Below are 17,347 nucleotides of genomic sequence, written 5' to 3'. Positions count from 1 at the left end.
ATTTGACAGAAGTTTGACACATCTGGGCCTTGGCCTTGGAAACTTTGTAACCCTTAGAGGCTAGAAAATTTAAAAGGGCAGTAGTACCTTGGCTAATGAGGTCTTCAGATGGAGGACACAATAAAAGATCATCAACATATTGTAAAAGAGTACAGCTGTTATAGGCAACATCTGCTAAGTCTTTAGAGAGGGCCTGTCCAAAAAGGTGTGGACTATCCCTAAACCCCTGAGGGAGGACGGTCCAGGTGATTTGTGAGACCTGGCTTTCAGGGTCCTCAAAAGCAAAGAGATATTGTGAGTCAGGGTGCACAGGTAGGTATTCAGAAAAAGGTGTCTTTTAAATCTAATACCATGAACCATCTGGCACTTTCAGGTATTTGGGCTAGAAGAGTATAAGGATTTGGAACTATAGGGTGTATAAGAATAACTGCCTTATTGATAGCCTGGAGGTCTTGAACTAATCTCCATTCTCCATTGGGTTTGGGAACCCCTAAGATGGGGTGTTGCAAGGGCTGTTGCATTCTCTGAGGAGTCCTTGTCGTTTGAGACTTTTAATGATAGGAATTAGTCCTTTCTGTGCCTCAGGTTTCAGAGGGTATTGTTTCCGGCAAGGAAGTAAAGTGGGTTCCTTAAGATGGACGTGGATTGGAGCTGCCATTAAGGAACGACCAGTTGTCCCTTGTGATGCCCAAACATCAGGGTTGATGTTAGTTTCTACTACTGGGAGACAGCTAGGAATACTTCCAGGGGCTAGGAGAACAATAGGTCCCATTTCTGCCATAATGTCTATTCCTAATAGAGGAGTAGGACTTTCTGGCATGATTAAGAATGAGTGGGAGAACATTAGGTCACCCCATAAGCAGCCTAAGGGCTGGGAAAAATATTTAGTAATTGGCTTGTCCGTGACTCCACGGACTGTGTAACATGTCGATTGGAGAGGGTCCCTGGATTTGAGAGGAAGACAGAGAAAGTGTCTCTTGTATCTGGAAGGAAATCAGTAGGCTTTCCTTCTACTTCTAGGGTTACCCGGGGATCTCCCTGTCTACTTAGGGACATGCTAGCTCTCCTGTATCACTCCTACAGTTACCCCTTTGTGTTACCCCCTCTGGATTACAACTCATGTGATCCAATTATTTTATTGTCAAAAGAATCAGGTTAACCTCTCTGGACCTCTGTTACTTCATCTATAAAATTAGGTGATGATAATCTCTAAGACTTCTTCAGCCCCTGAAATCTCTAGATCTAGTAAAAGCAGTTAAAATATAAGATAGTGTGCAAGTACTAGTACCATGTTATGATTTGTTACTTTTCAAAAACCCAAACTTGCATCCTAAAATGACAGCAGATTATATCCTTAAAAAGAATTATTCCTCCAATTTTCTTACTTTTCAAGATACTGGAAAGCTTGGGGAAAAAATTAAATATATATTTTAAATAGTTTCCTCAGTTTAAACAAATATCTGCCCCCAAACAAAGAACAGGGTAAAATGCATATTCTGCATTTTAGCAGATTATAAAAAAACAAAAACAAAACCAAAAACCTGGCTATGGCCTATTTAAAGTTAGAACTTGCTGCTTGGTGCCAAGCTTCTGATGTCTGCATGATACATTTTCATTCATTTACGTTACATATTCCATCAGACACTACTGTTGAGGATGAAAGTTTCTTCAATTTCAAACACAGATGTCTCCTTATCATTTGCTTCATTAAGTTTTGTTTTGTTTTTTTCTTTTCAGACAGTTAGATGGTACACTTTGGCATCTTGGAGCCTCTTGCTGCAGGCTTTCTTTGAAACTAATTATATAGAGTCAATGTTTTCATTCCTGTCATGCAGGGTCTCTGGTCCTGCTCTCCACATAAGAACGCAGGATATGGTGAGGCCAAAAAGGAACACCCACGAAGCCATAGGTAGGGGAGTCATACCACTATATTCCTGCTGGTGGCTGGGTTGGAGACACAGGGAGCAGACTCCACACAATCTGCAACCTGCTGTCCAACCAACCAAGCAACCAGCCTAGCCACGGCAGTCATATCAGTGGCTAATTGGCTAACTGGTCACAGCTGATGGCCATCTACTACCGGAGCCAGCAACCCTCCACGTGAGGCTGAGAGCCTGGAAAGGGCTCTCTGGGACTCTGTCCCCACAATTCCTTTGAAAAAATGAAAGTATGAGTGCCTTCAATAAAGTTCCTTTAGGCAAGGGGGAGCAGTGGTTAAGATTATGTCTGGGGTAATCTTGTGTGATCTCTGATTAGATATGGGGCACCTTTAAAGTTAAAATGCCCAAGGATGGACCATATTTGGACGTGCGAGGTTGCAGTCCGAACTCAAATTGTTACCCTTCCCTGTATCAATACCTTTGCCTCATTATTTTATTATTTTACTGATCCTTGACTTTGGGTTCAGTCACATGACTCGTTTTGGCCAACAGAATAAGGAAGAAGTGATGCTGTGCCAGCTCTGAGCCTAGACCTCAAAAGGCCTTATATGCTTCTGCTTTCTTTCCTGTGCCTCTGACATTGCCATTAAATAAATAAATAAATAAATAAATAAATAAATAAATAAATAAATAATGCCTGGGCTAGTTCTCGGGTTCTAGGAGAAGGATGAGAGGTACTTGGAGCAGAGTCAAATGGCCCCACTCAAGCCCAGCCTAGATTAGCAAATCCTCATCCAATCACAGATCTATAAGAATAAATGATTGTTGTTTTAAATCACTACATTTGGGAGTTGTTCGTTCCACAGTATTTTTGAAGCAACAGATCTCTACCTAAAGTCACTCCCTTGGTGATCTAATTTATTCTAATGTATTAAAATCATTTAGATACTCTGAAGACTCCTGAATTTGTATGTCCTACCCAGAACTCCCCCATGAACTCTTGGCTGATATTTACAACGGACAACCATTTAGGTGTCTAATAAATATCTGAAACTTACCTTGCCCCAAACGAAATTCCTAATTTCCCTCTGAAACCTACTTCTGTAGTCATCACATTTCAGTTTATGGCAACTCCATCCTTCCAGTGGTTCAAGAAAAAAAATCCTTGGATTGTCCTCGTTTCTATCTCTTTCTATCACACCCTGTATACAATCCATCAGCAAATTCTTTTCACTTCAACTTCAACGTATACCGAAATCTGACCACTTGTCACCTTCTCTACCACTGAAGCCCTGGTCCAACTCACCATCATCTCTTATATAGATTAGTGCAGTAGCTCCTAACAGATCTCTATGGTTCCACCTTCGGCTCTATATAGGTTATACCCCCCAGAGTAGCCCAAGTACTTCTTTCAAAGCCAAGTGAGGAAAGCAATTCATTTGTTGAGAGAACTGGGTCATTTGTCTTGTAGAACTTCCTACATTCCGGATTTACTAATTCCATCCCCATGATCCTTTCTGACTTAAATGTTATGCACAATACTTGCATCATCCATGATGAAAAGTGAAAACACTTGCTGCTTGAAGAAAATAGTCACTATTTAAACTGACTAAAACCTTTCACTAAAGTCAATGAAAAGTTATCAGTTATGTGGTAAAGAAAAACTTTTCACAAGTTAGATCCTAGAATAATTCTTCGATAAATGTGTTGTCTGCCCTATTTCCATTCATATTTTTAAATGTCAGCATTTTTATTCCTGTATGCATTGAACATAGTTCATTAAGGTAAGGCTTATTCATGTTATTTATTAAAAATTTAGACTTACCTTGAAGGATGATAAAAATGGATTATTGGTTTTAAACATTTTTATCCTAATATATTTTAATAGATATATTTATCTTATTGTCTGTGTCTGAGATATGAATCAATGGTGACTGAGGTATGTTTGCTTTTAATCCTGCTATTTACAGTGGAAACTTTGAGTTTAAATGGGTTTATGGCAACAGTATTCACCCAAATGGGTTCTATTTGAGGTAGGCATTGGACTAAAATAGGAAAATCCCACAAAAAGAGCCTCATTCATGTTTATAGATTCACACAAGCTATTCCTGGTATGAAACTCAAATGAAACCATTTGCAAGCTGAAAGCTTGTGCATTATGAAGTGTTTCTGGAAATAGGGCTATTGGAGATGGAAAGTTTCTTTAAAAAATAAAAATGAGTCACTATATCTATTTTTAAACAGGATTGATCCTGAATGGCTACATATAGCTGACTAGTTTTATTAAAAAAAAAAAAATCCTGAGTAAATTATAGCGGAATGAAAAGCTAGAGAAACTACCTACCCAAATGCATATCATACCTTCACTCATGCATTCATTTGTTCATTCTTTTACTCAAGGAGAATTTATTGAACTTCTAAGATGTGCCTTACTTACATCGTGTAAGGGGTTAGGTGAGGTACAGTAGGCTAAACACAAATAATGATCAGACATGCTCCTACTCTGATGAAAATGATCAACTACTAAGAAAAATGAGTCATAGAATGCAAGGATTTACAAAGAAGTAAATGTTCAGTGCTTAAAATAAAGGGAAAGTACTATAGTTTAGAACAGGGTCTCTCAAGCTTGCTGATCATCAGAAGCACATGGGAGCTTTTAAATATATATGATTTTCTTGTAGTTCACGACGGTGCATCAAGTACACGTACTCCTCTTCACCACTTCCCGGGACTCCATTAAATTATAAAGGAATAAGACAGGGCAATACATCTCCAATAGTAAAGATATAGAGGAACACCAGAAATTTCAACAATCTCTGGAAGACAACAAACGGAAGGAAGCATATGGATGGATAACACTCAGTCGATAAAGCTGTCACCCACAATGAACCATGAAAGGGTCCCAGGGGAGGTGGAAATCATTGTCCTGAAGAATTTCACAAAGGTTCCTGATTCAGAGTCGAAGTACATCGGAGATCTAGAAGGAGAAGCCAGGCTGAAACAGGCAGGTAGATTGATAATCTGTATGTGAAATGGTCAGCCTTCCCAGCCCTGATTCCCAAAGTGCTTGGACCATACAGCAAACAGTCTCCATTTGCCCCTGGGCAAGACTGAAAGGACTCCCCTGTTGGGAGATTAAACTATCTGAAGAGAGCTACTGTGTGCATTGCTGCTGGAGAGGAGGGCTGCTCTTATTCTGTCATTCATTCGGGAGGCTGTTAGCTTGATGACTGATTCTCTGCTAGTTCAATCTACAGCTATGCTGCTGATGGCATACGTTCCCAAGTATATAGAGCTTCTAGTTAGACGTCTTGCCCCACATCAATTATATAAATATCCACTCAAGTTCATTATTATTAAATATAAACAGGCAACAGGACACATGGTGAAAACCAGCAACATGAAAAGGAAAGACTAAGATAAAAAGTCAGTAAAACTGACCTCAGAAGAGGACAGATTAATTTAGGGAGGGGGGGGAGGATGCTAATTAGTGCTAATAAAAGTAATTTGAGAGGCATTTAAACAGAGGTTCCCCCTGCCAAAGTTTCTATACAAAAGTATCAGATAAAAGAATGAATTCTTAAAATTAAAAACATTAGAGCCCTCCAAAAACATTCATTGAAAGATAAAATTGAGGAACTATCCAAGAATAAAGAAAAAAAAACATAGAGGTGGAGAATATAAGACAGAAAGCAAACAGGAAATATGGGAGTTTCATAAGGACAGAAGTGCAGGACAGGAAGAAAAACAATAAAACATAAAAATCTCCACAGATGACAAGTGTATGAGTGTTCAAACTGAAAAGACTTACGGGGTTCTGAGTAGGTTAATTGGTTAAAAAAAAAAATTCCATTACCTGGACTGATCATCGTGAAATTTCAAAACTTAGTAAATCTTATATCTTAAATTTTAAATCCTATTAAAGAGAAGATTCAAAAAGCTTCAAGGGAGGGAAAATGTTATCTATAAAGAAATAAGAAACCAATTAACACTAAATGTAGAAGACAATCGTGAGCTTTTTACAAAGTTTTGAGAGAAAATAATTTTGGATCTAAAATTCTACAAGCCAATCAAACTATTAACAGTGTGAGTAAAATAAAGATTTTTTAAAAAGAAAGGTAAAACTAACATTTTCCGAACAAAAGTTATTTTCCAAAAAGATTTTTAAATATGCAGATTCAAAGTTTGCCTAGTCAATTAACAAATATTTATTGAGTACCTGGCATTATTTTAGATACTAGAAATATAACAATTAACATGACAGAGGCCCTGCCCTCAAGAAATTTATATTCTAATAGAGATAAGCTTCAGGCATTCTTTTTGAGAAAGTTATTTGAAGATATACTCCAGCAATAAATGGGTTAAAAAACAGAAGAAGTGATAAGAAATGGCAGAATTAAACTAAGCAGTCAATGAAAAGAATCTAACATGAGAGAGGTCTGTCACAGTCCTAAAAAGCATTGGTTCACATTAGAACAAGTCAGTGTGCTCCATAAAGCATCTCTTATAGCAAAAAGAAATAAAAATAGATTTAATGTAATAGATAAAATGAGAATCAACTAGAAGGCAGAAGTAATATGGTATGGTAGCAATTATTAATGTTCAGCAACATCCAGTTCAACCCTTCCTGGGTACAGAAGATGTCTACATTTCTCAGTGTTCCCTACAATTAGGTGGGACTGTATAATTGAGTTCTGGCCAATGAAATGTGAGTTTCATTTTCAGGCCAAGACTGTTAGGAAACGGTGGATTTTCTGTTTGATCTTTTTCCTCTTTGTTAGCTGGCTGGCTGGACTGGATTCAGGGAGAGCTCTGAAGATCTCAGGGTTGTCAGAGCCACAGCATGGAAACAAACATTCTCCTGATGCGCAGTGGATGGTGATTTGATCAAGGAATAAGCTTCTAGAATGTTAAGCAACTGACTCGGATTTCAGGGTTTTATTTGTTACTGCAGCATTTCTTAATCTACCTTAACTACAAATATGGTAAAAAAAAAAAAAAAGAAGGAAAGAAAGAAAGAAGAAGGAAGGAAGGAAGGAAGGAAGGAAGGAAGGAAGGAAGGAAGGAAGGAAGGAAGGAAAGAAGGAAGGAAAGAAGGAAGGAGAAAGGGAAGGGAAGGGAAAGAAAGAAAGAAGCACCTTTCAAAGGACTCAACAAAATAAAATGTAGAACAACAAACTAACGATCGAATATAAAGTTAAATGTGGCCATCGGTGAAGGCAAAAGCCAAGTTCCAAGTAGCAAATAGATCTGTGAAGAATTAAGAAAAAGGAATTGGCAATGCCAGGAAGGAGAAAAGGAGCAGCAGCTTAAGAAGGCAGAGTTCAAGAATGAGCTTGGCAGGTTCATTTATTCATAAATCCAGTGGCACTGTACAAACTACCACCAGACTCATTTGCTGGTGTTAGTGGAATTAACCCACTTTGGATCTGGAGCAAAGCTATACAATATGTGGAAGTTTGAAAGTCAAGAACAATCTGTGTGTACAAGCAGAGGACAGAGACTCTGAATGGAAGGAGTGGTGATAACGAGTAAAGCCTGGTTCAGGAAGAAGATTAGCTTGGTTGGCCACCTTCCCCATGTTCAGATAGTTCTTTGCAAACCTGTACACAAGTTTAGAACATTTAAGACATCCAAGTCTTGGTCATTAGAAAACACTTATGGAGCAGCTGTATTTATCCAGCGGAGAGCACTGCAATCAATGTAAGACTGGGGCTGTCTGTTCCTGCCCTAAAGGAGTCTCATTGGGCACACATAAGGTAGAGAGAGCAATAAGACAGCACATAACAAGAGCCAAGGGACTGGTTCAGAAAATCAAGTATCCTTACAGGATTTAGAGGAGCGAGAAAATCTGAGGGTTTGGAGAGCCAGGGCCAGGGGTGGACTTGAGCTGCTGAATATTGAAGGTTGGACAGACCTTAGGCAAGAAGAGAGGAAGAAGGAGGGACTTCCAAGTGGAGAAATGCTGTCAGCAAAGGCAAGAAGGTAGGCATTGGGGGCCAAGAAAGGAAAAAAGTCCTGGTATGAGATGGCAAAGTAAGTTGGCTCCAGATTGTATAGGCCTCGAACAACATGTAAGGATTTGGGACACATTGTGTAGACAATAGGCAACATTAAAAATATTCAAGCTGTAAATGGTGGTACAAAACCTTGTACTATATTTACTTTTCTGGTATTAGTTTTTAAGTCTCTGGATATGTGAGAAGACTATCCCAACTCAGTCCTGGAGTAGCTAGCTCCAAGAGTCAATGAGCCTTGGCTTATTGAGAGTTAAGAATAAAAAAGTTCTGTTCTAGAAGATGGAACACCCATCTGATGTTTCCAAAATTTTTCTTTCCTAGTTACTTTGATGTTAAAAGAAGGACACTTCTTAGGATTTCTGAGAATTAATTGCTATCTCCCAAGGGAATTTCTTGTGTCTATTGTTATTTATGTAGCTTAGTAAAGAAAAGATCTCTCTTTACAAATATTACCTTATTAATCTTTGTTGAATCAACCTCATGCACTCAGGAAAGACAGTGGAGGTGGGTGGGGAGTTAAACCAAAGTATATTAGGAAGTAGGCCTATTGACATTAAAGGAGTTGGGGACTGTGAGGGCTCTGAAAACCTGTTATATTATGGAACAGCTTACCTTTTTCTAAGGAACAGGGAAACTACATGGGTTTCTTGCCACATACTTTTCCTTGATCAGGAAACTCAGAAAACTGTCTTTTCTCTTACATCTTTAGACATAGACATAATTAAAAGTGGGGCTATTATAGAGCAAGACAGATAGTAGATTAAACTTTTGTTTGTAGCTTTTGTTTCTAGAGTCCTATTCAAGTTACTTCAGGCAATAGGAGTTGACTGAAGAGTATATATGGCCATAATAAAAAACAGGAATTTTGTGCAGTGAGCAGTGGGGTTTTGAAGGTAAGAGCAGAGGTTTCGAAGTCACAATAGCCGAAGGTTCAAATTCCTGATTTTCCACGTACAAGTTAAATGACTTAACTCCTTCAAGTCCCAAATAAATAGTTAAATAGTTCCTGCCTCATTGGGTTGTTGAGAGGATTAAATGAAATAATGCATTAAGACTCTTAGCACAATGTTTCGCCTTATTGTAACCACTCAATGAAAGTTGGCTGCTAAGTAATTGGATGATAATGCCATATAAGTAGAAGAATGAGAAAGCAACTACATATAAAATCAGTTTCACCAATGATGGCTTGCTTAGTACTGAATTCAAACAGTATTTAACCATGTTTTAAAAGCACACAATTTGGGGGAAACGTGAATTCTTTAAAAAGTCAATCTCTAAAGGGCCATAAAATCTATTTTAATCACTACAACTAATTACAAGGAAGTATAAATCAATACACTTTGCTAAATGGTCTAAAATATAATAAAGAAAACCATCATTAACAATCATCCAGGAAGCCACTGCCCTTAATAGTGAGATGATATAAAAATTGGATGTGTAGAATGAATTTTATTATTTGAAAACTTCAAATGTTAACAATGTTTTCAGAGAAATTCTTAATTTAATACAGTCATGACTTTTCACAATGATTATTTACTTTACGTAACTTGACTTTATTACTTCTAAATTATATGTATAATATGTTAGACCTGGTATGGAAATAAGTGGCCATTTGCAGAAAGGTATTCTGTGCTCCCTGTTTTTCGGATTCTTTCTCAGTTCAAAACCAGTCCTCTTTCCATTCTTCCTCTTAAAGCTGCAACACTGTTTCAGAGCCCAAATCAAGACTGCAGTCAAGCTGTCTTCTCCCAGCCATTGGTGATGGTTACTGGCCCAAGAGTGAAAGTCCCAGGGCTATCACCTGACCACCCAAGCTTACCTTGCTGCTCTCTGACTAGGACAGCCAATGCCTATATGGGTTCCTAAGCCATATTGCTCTCACCCTGGCACATTCCTGAGTCAAGAAATGAGCTTGCTTCTTGCCACTCTATTTATTCTCAGTGTTGTGTTTTCCCAAGGTTGGAACCTGCCCATAAATGCGAAGTGTGCAGCAGGGTTCTGTTATCATGGATGACAATGACTGACAACTTCCTGCTCCTGAGCTGGTCTCTACTGCTGAGCTCTAGTCCCTCGTGGCTACACACCTGGTTGCAGCTTTGCGAGAACCTTTGAGGTCTCCTCCAACCTAACTCCTTTCCTACCCTAGGGAGCAGATCAAGTTCAGGTCCTGTCCCTTTCCCCATCTTCACCTGTGTATATTGCAATGGAGGATACCAGAGATATTATAGCTGGCTCACCTGTGATGAGACCAAGAGATTGAGCAGGAAAAGCTTGCCATGGCAGTGAGAAGAAATGAATTTGAGGCTTGACTCTGCAACTAACTAGCCTTTGTACCCACTGGTCTCCCTTAGCTAAATCAAAGGGCCAATGAGAACATAAAATGACATAAACAGAATAACTATGCATTGGAAAGTTATCACACAAATTGTTACACTGTTGGCTGATCAGAGCCCCCGAATAGAGAAAAGGGTTTTGTAATCAGTCAGAGTTAACAGAAAATCTAAAATAAAAAAATAGAACCTCATTTCTCTTCAATGTAAGAATTTGGAAGTGGGCATTCCAGAGTTAGAATGGTGGCTCAGTAGAAGTCAGGGACGCAGGCTTCCATCATCTTTCTGTGCCATATTAGCATTTGGCTCCTATCTTCAGTTACCTCACGGCCCAAGATGGCTTCTGGGTTTCCATGCACGTTACAGACGTCCAGTAAGAGGGAAGAGGCAGGGAAAAGAGAAACACTGCCCAACAAAGTCAAGCTCTTTTCATGTGACCTTCCTGAAAGTTCCACACATTTCCACCCACATTTTATTAACCAGAATGTAGTCACATGGCCACATGTAACTAAAAGCAAGCCTGGGAAATGTAGTCTTTTATTTAGGTGTCTTGCCACCTGAGAATGGACACAGTTGGACATCAACTAGCAATTTGCCACATACGGTCATCTAAAACCAAATGACATGTCAATATTCTTGGAGAGAGTGTTTAAAGTGATAACAATGAAATGATCTTCTCTTGTGATTGGCTCAAATAAAACAAATGAGTCCACTCACTCAATCAACTAAAATTGTTTTGTGTAGCTACTACATGCCAGGGACTGTGCTCAGCTCTAGGGAGATGGTAGTGAGCTGAAACAAACATTCCCTGTCCCCAAAAGTTTATAGTGTGTACCTTCCCACAAAAGGAAGAGTGTATAATTACAAACCGTGGTGTGTGTTATCAATGGGGAGCCTTGTAAGATGGTCAGACTTGAACCTAGTGTGTTCAACTCTGTAGACAGAGACAAAGGAGCTCTCTTCATCAGGCCTGGAGTCAGCTGACAGTGCCCCATTAAATGATGCGATCATGCTTCCTTAGCTGGCCATTGGTGTTCCTCTTCTCTGACCCTCCTCACTGCTGACCAAGGTTATCTCATCTCTTAGCCTTAAATGAAAGAGATCCTATCTGCTTGATCATATTCCCCTGTAACTAGGAGAGAGTTCTCTCTCTGTGTTTCACAGACCTGAGGCTACACTCATTGCTCAAATGAAGGATATTGGGATGTTTGTCCCTCTCTCCTTGCCTGTAGCAAATAGATGAGCAATTACTCAAGGCATTCTGAGGATCAAAAGCATCAGTCTGAAATGTCTTTCTGTCCCTACAGGAAATGCTTTTATTGGTTAGGCTGGGATTTCTATTTTGATTTGCTATGGCCTTTTTTGATCTCATAATCTCATTTGGAATTAGATCATTTTATTTGCATCGCTCATATTCTTCATTAGCTAATATTTGGGTTGACCTTGGAATTTTGACATGATAAAATAGTCAAAGGAAAGAGCACAATGTTTTTCAGCTGTCATTTTTATGGAGCCAAGAATTATTCGTCCTTTTGAACAGTGGCTTTATTTTTAGCCCCAATGCAGTGCTTTAGATGGATGTTCTGTCTGTTTCCACAGGGCAGCTCAGATAAACCAATCCAATCCAGTTTTAGGGACAAATTCTTTTTGTTACAACTTAGAAGCATCAAGCATTGCAATAGGCAAGAGATATTCACTCTCCTTAATGAGAAAATATAGGGGTTAATGATGTTTCCATACCATATGTTGGATTTCCTTGACTGTTTTTCTCTGGAGCTTTTGAGTTTTGGTGTATCACTTCATGGGTGCATGGAGGACTGTTAAGTTCTAGTGTTTGCAAGGCATATACTCAGTCTGGAAAAAAACACAACTCGAATTGTGAGGAAACTCTAAGACTGTCAGAATAAGGATAATAGGAGTCTTCCAGAGCTCAGGGAAAGATGGATAGCGGGACTCTTAAGGAGCCTGGATTTCAGGTGGAGAACTGGAAAGAACAAATGTAGTTTCAGCATCCTCAGTAATGGACACCCGATGTCCTTCACACTGAGCGTGGCTGTTAACTCAGTTCAGAGCTATGCCATGGTTAATAACTCCAGGCTCTCAGACATACTTGTCAAGTTATCTGGTTCTTATTTCCCTTTCGCTACAAGATCATTTCCTGATTTTAGCACTATTAATTCTGAGCCATCTAAAGTTGCAATTGGGAAGAATGACATTTCAGGCTTGTTTACACTGCCAGTTGAAGCAGCTCCAGGATAAAGACCTTAAATTCATCTGCAAATCTGTTCGTTCTCCTTCAGGAATCCCTGGCCTAACTGCTGCTCCTGCTGAGTTAGAACTGGGTTCTGCAGAAAATGACCTCTGCTGTCCCCTGGTGGCTGGTCCGAAGCCAGGTTTGTGTCCTCCCAGATAATTTTCTGTCACCTCTTATCATTGGCTTAAAGTACGAAGCTAAGAATGCTGGGTTTCCATCCCTATGTGAAATTTAAAGTGTACATTAGAGAAAATGCTCCATGAACTTGACTGCCTGGTTACCCCCTAAGCACAGCTGTCAGTTTCAGAAACGTGTGCCATATCTGAAGGGCTATGTCAGCCCCATGCCCAGAGCCAGGTCCCTCTTGGAAAAACACCTCAAAGAGAACATCCTGCCCTCCATGGTCAGTTGCAGCCTTTTCAGATTATTTTCTGCTAGTGGTCATTGGGAGCGTGGCGGCAGACACCAGAACTTGGTTTATATCCCTTCTCTGACTTGGCTTCCCATCCTTCCTGGGCTAGGAAGCAAATCACAGTGAGTTCTTCCTTTGATGTGGTGCTAAGGATAAGAAAATTTATCTCAGAGGAAGTTGTGAGCTTTCTTGGATAGGTCATGATAATGAAGAAGGTGCGGACAAGTATCAAATATCATGGTGATACATTCAAACCTCTTAAAATCTGGCCAGGGGTGCCGTTAGTGAGATGCGTCTTCTATGCGTATTCTATGGTCTTTGGCAACCTCAGAAGAAGGGCATTCACAGGAGACTGCAACCCAGCACTACCTTCAGAATCCTGGCCCCAAAGGGGTCACAATTTGTGCCCTTCTATCTATCTGAGCAGAGATTCTGAAAGGCAGAATTTTTGGCATAAAATGATCTCATGGCCTTTGATGCAATATTATAGTAATAGTAAGGAGGAAAGCACAATATGAACTTCATTGCCAACACCGTCAGAAGACCTAGCAGAAATTTAGAAGACTTCCTTACCCATATGAAGATCCTACCTCGATGGGAGGACCCCAGCTGCTGCCAATGGCCAAAGGCTAATCTAGGCTTTAATAATCATTTTGGAAGGAATTCTGGTTTCAAAAAATAATTTATTCAAATATTTTATGCCAAAATAATTCTTAAAAGTATTAGTTTCTATTAGTTGACCCCAAGCAAATATGAGTTTAACTACATGAACACAACTGTTACTTCATAGTTTTTTTATTATAGACTTTTTTTATCCACATGAATGTTAAAGAAACTACAACAGAGTTAAATACCATTTTTGATAACATGATTATATTCTTAATTACACTCAATATTAAACTGTAAAATATTTCCAGAGGAATACAATCTTCATTCATACAGCAGGCAAAGTACAACCAGAGAGGAAGGGGCCACGTGTAAGTCTGTCCAGTTTGCTATGAAAAGCAGGTCTGTGTACGGCTGATGCCATCCTCGCTGTTGCACCGTGATCCCCACTCCTAGGACAGGTCTTGTGTTTGCTTTCCACCAATAATCATGTCTTCAAAAGTAAAAGGCAGTCTTTAGAGCTGCCCTCTCCAAGGGTGCAACACTTGGGACCGTCCATAGATTTCCCACCCCGGTTGGCCAACACTCTGGGTTTAGTCGGCCTTTAAAAACACAAAGACTCAAACTTTGGTTCCACCAAAAGATGTGACAAGTATTGGCTGCTCTGGTTGGCTCCCCCCTCCCCCCACGAAGGAATGGCCGCTACAATTTATTTTACATGGTTGTCCATGCGGCTTTGAGGTCACTTGTCCTTGGGTTCTCCTGAACCTGATTTTGTTTTTGATTCCCAAGCCCTTTCAATCGCAGTCTTTATGTGGGTCAGAAGTGCTCAGTGGCAGGCTGTATCTTACAAGAGAACAAGAGTAAGTGGTTCTGTGCACCTGGGATAAGACAAAAAAAGCACAGAATGACAACCTCAGTGTGACACAATCAGAGAACTTAAATACATGTAAAGTAATATTTACATAACCTTTAGAGAGGACATTTTTAGTACAGTTTGGACAAAAACTTTTAAACAGTGGCCATATAGTCATCTTCCTTTTTACACACATTTGCCTATCTTAGGTTATGTATCTCCACTGACATTGAACCAAACTAGGACTAAATCAGAGTGTGATGGTTTGCTATGCCTTTTTTTACAGTAAAGCCATTTTGTGGGGAGGGGATCTAGAAGCTCTGATTTGTTGTTGCACAAACATTAAGATAGCCTGTGGTGGTGAAAGGTGCAGACAGAATTTCATGCTCCAGTATCCTGCTGGCTTTAGCTGGATGGCCCAAGTTACAACTACTTCTACTGTCCTAGGGTTTTAGGGCAACTGTAGAAGTAGCACTGAAAGTTCTGTGATTCAACATCAATAAAATTGATTGGTTATTAACTGCATACTAGTAACCAATATTAGAAAATGTAAATTAGGCCACATTTTCAAGCTATAAATCAGAGGAGCGCTGACAAAGTGTGGGCTGCATTGCCGGGCAGTCTGGCTCAAATCCTTGCTAGCAGTGGGACCACAGACAGCTTACTCATCTGTCTGCATTTCAGTTTTCTCAGTAGTAGAATGATAAAAGTAGCAGTACTTCTCTCCAGGGGTTGTTTCGAAGATTAAATAAGATAATCGACATAAAGGGCTTAGAACAGCGGTGCACACGTTGTCATTCTCACTGGAGACACTTGAAAGAACCTGATCCTCTTATGTCTGACTATAGAAGAGAGAAATGGATATGACATTGCCCCTCTTTATCTTTGATCTGTACAAAAAGAAGTCACGGAATGTTCAACTGCAATCTCTCTACATTCTTTTAAGACCTTTTCTTTGTTGTTATTTTTGTACAAATTATTCTAGAAGTAAAATAAAAATAAGAAGAGTTTACCAAAAAAGTAGGTATTGTGAGCATAGGGGAGGAAAGTCATATTTTCAAACTCTCCAGAAGGATGCAGAGAAGCAATTAGTGATGAGGAGAATGCAGACTAAGGCAAACGGAGGTGGGTCTGCCCTTGAGTGCTATTTATGATCTTGAGCAGACTTGAATAAAAGCAGCCCCTTTGTGCGAAAAGAGAGGGAATATGGCAGAAGACTGGCATGCAAGAGTCAAAATTTTAAAGCTGGTAGAGATTTTGATCAGGTTTGGCTACCCACGTTTTACAGCTAAGCATAAGACTCAAAGAGATTAAATGATAACATTGGGAGGCAGTATCAGATTTAGCAGCCAGACTTCCTCAAAACCAGCCTAATGATTCTAGTAGGACAGAGAAGAGGGTTTAGAGTCAAGTAGACCTGTATTGAATCCTGGCTTTGTCATGTATAGCTGAGTGACCGGTGTTCTCATGTATGAAATAGGGATAATGATAGGATCTACTTTATAGAATTGTAAGGATCAAAGGAGATAATGTGGCAAAGAATTTAGTCTACTATGTGGCAGAGTTAGTACTCAGTTAATGATTGTTATTATTTCCAGCTTGGTCAATGAGTTTCTGTGTAACTATGAATGAGCTATTTCCTATGATTTACTCTCCATGGATATAAAATGATTGAGTTCTCTGTGAAAGACATGGGTGTTTCAACCAGATAAAGGGATGACATTTGCGTAATGTTAAATGGTGCTTGCTAGAAAAAGAATGTAATAATTAAAAGAATAAAGTAAAAGAATTAAAGTAATTATTAAGTCAGTGTTAACATTATGGCATTTTTATTTGGGGTGCAGATTTTACACAGATTGCACTGGGGTGTCTGCGTAGGACACAGAAACAAGCAAGGTAAGGAAGTTTATCAGGAACAATTCTGGTGTTAAAAGTGGTCCCAGATGAAAGAATAATACAAAATTTTGAACTATTTTTCAAATGATTTCTATTGTACGTGTGAGCTCACAATGAAGCAAATACACAGAGCAGTAGAATGTCTAATCTACTAGGACTTGTTTTAGGAGGTAGTTTGGGGATAAATAAAATAAACTACACTTTACACAGCTGGTAGCTAAACAAACAGAATTCATTGCCCCAAAGGGAATTATGCCTAGGTTGAAGAAAGGTTTAGATAAATCCGTGGGTAATGGATCTTTAAGGAGTCGTCAAGGGAAAGTTAAGAGTATTCAGTGTATATGCCTCAGTTTTGAGGTTGGTATTGTTAAAAACAACAATTTGGCTTTTCTAATGGAATTACACAGTTAGTAATCTGGTCTGAGTGGACCTTTATTTTGACTCAACATGGAATTTCTTATGTCTTAATGTAGGGCAAAAAACATTTGTAGAGCAGTGATATGTGGCGGTACTTGCTCGGCTTATTAAGTGGATTGCCTGTGGTTTTGAAAAGCTTCCTCCTCTTAATAGTCATATTGGAATCCACTGGGTGGCAAGAACACAGCACACTACCTTAAGGGTCACTCTTGCATAAGACATTAATGCATCAGTCCCTAATTTGGAAACCTGTGGTCACTCAGCAAGACAGAAGTTGTCTCTCTCCCTTGGTGTAATGATTTTTATTTTGTAATCTCTCTTGGGGTAATTCCTTGCAGGCTTGGCATGTGGAGAATCAAATACTGCCTCTAACAATATGGTCGTGATTCTCTGCTTGGCTGATTTAGCTCAGCATTTAAGTAACCACTAATCTTCTGAAAGCACCAGGGTCTACTTAGAGAAATCCCTGTTGTCTGCAAGGATGGAAACAAAATCAGCATGGAGGAAGCATTAGTTACTAAACACAAATCAATCTTTTTTTTTTTTTTCCACCTAGCTGTATGCTATGTCACCACCAAAGGCGTGGTTTCTGGGCAGTGAATCTTCATTTTGTAGGTGTAAGAGCCGCTCATGTCTGACAAGCAAGGAAGATTAGTTGGGGAAGTGGAAGGAGTAA

The sequence above is a fragment of the Rhinolophus hipposideros genome (assembly GCF_964194185.1).
Source record: "Rhinolophus hipposideros genome assembly, chromosome: 17".
Classification (NCBI taxonomy): domain Eukaryota; kingdom Metazoa; phylum Chordata; class Mammalia; order Chiroptera; family Rhinolophidae; genus Rhinolophus; species Rhinolophus hipposideros.
The sequence above is the reverse complement of the archived record's forward strand: the minus strand, read 5'-3'. Positions refer to the sequence as shown.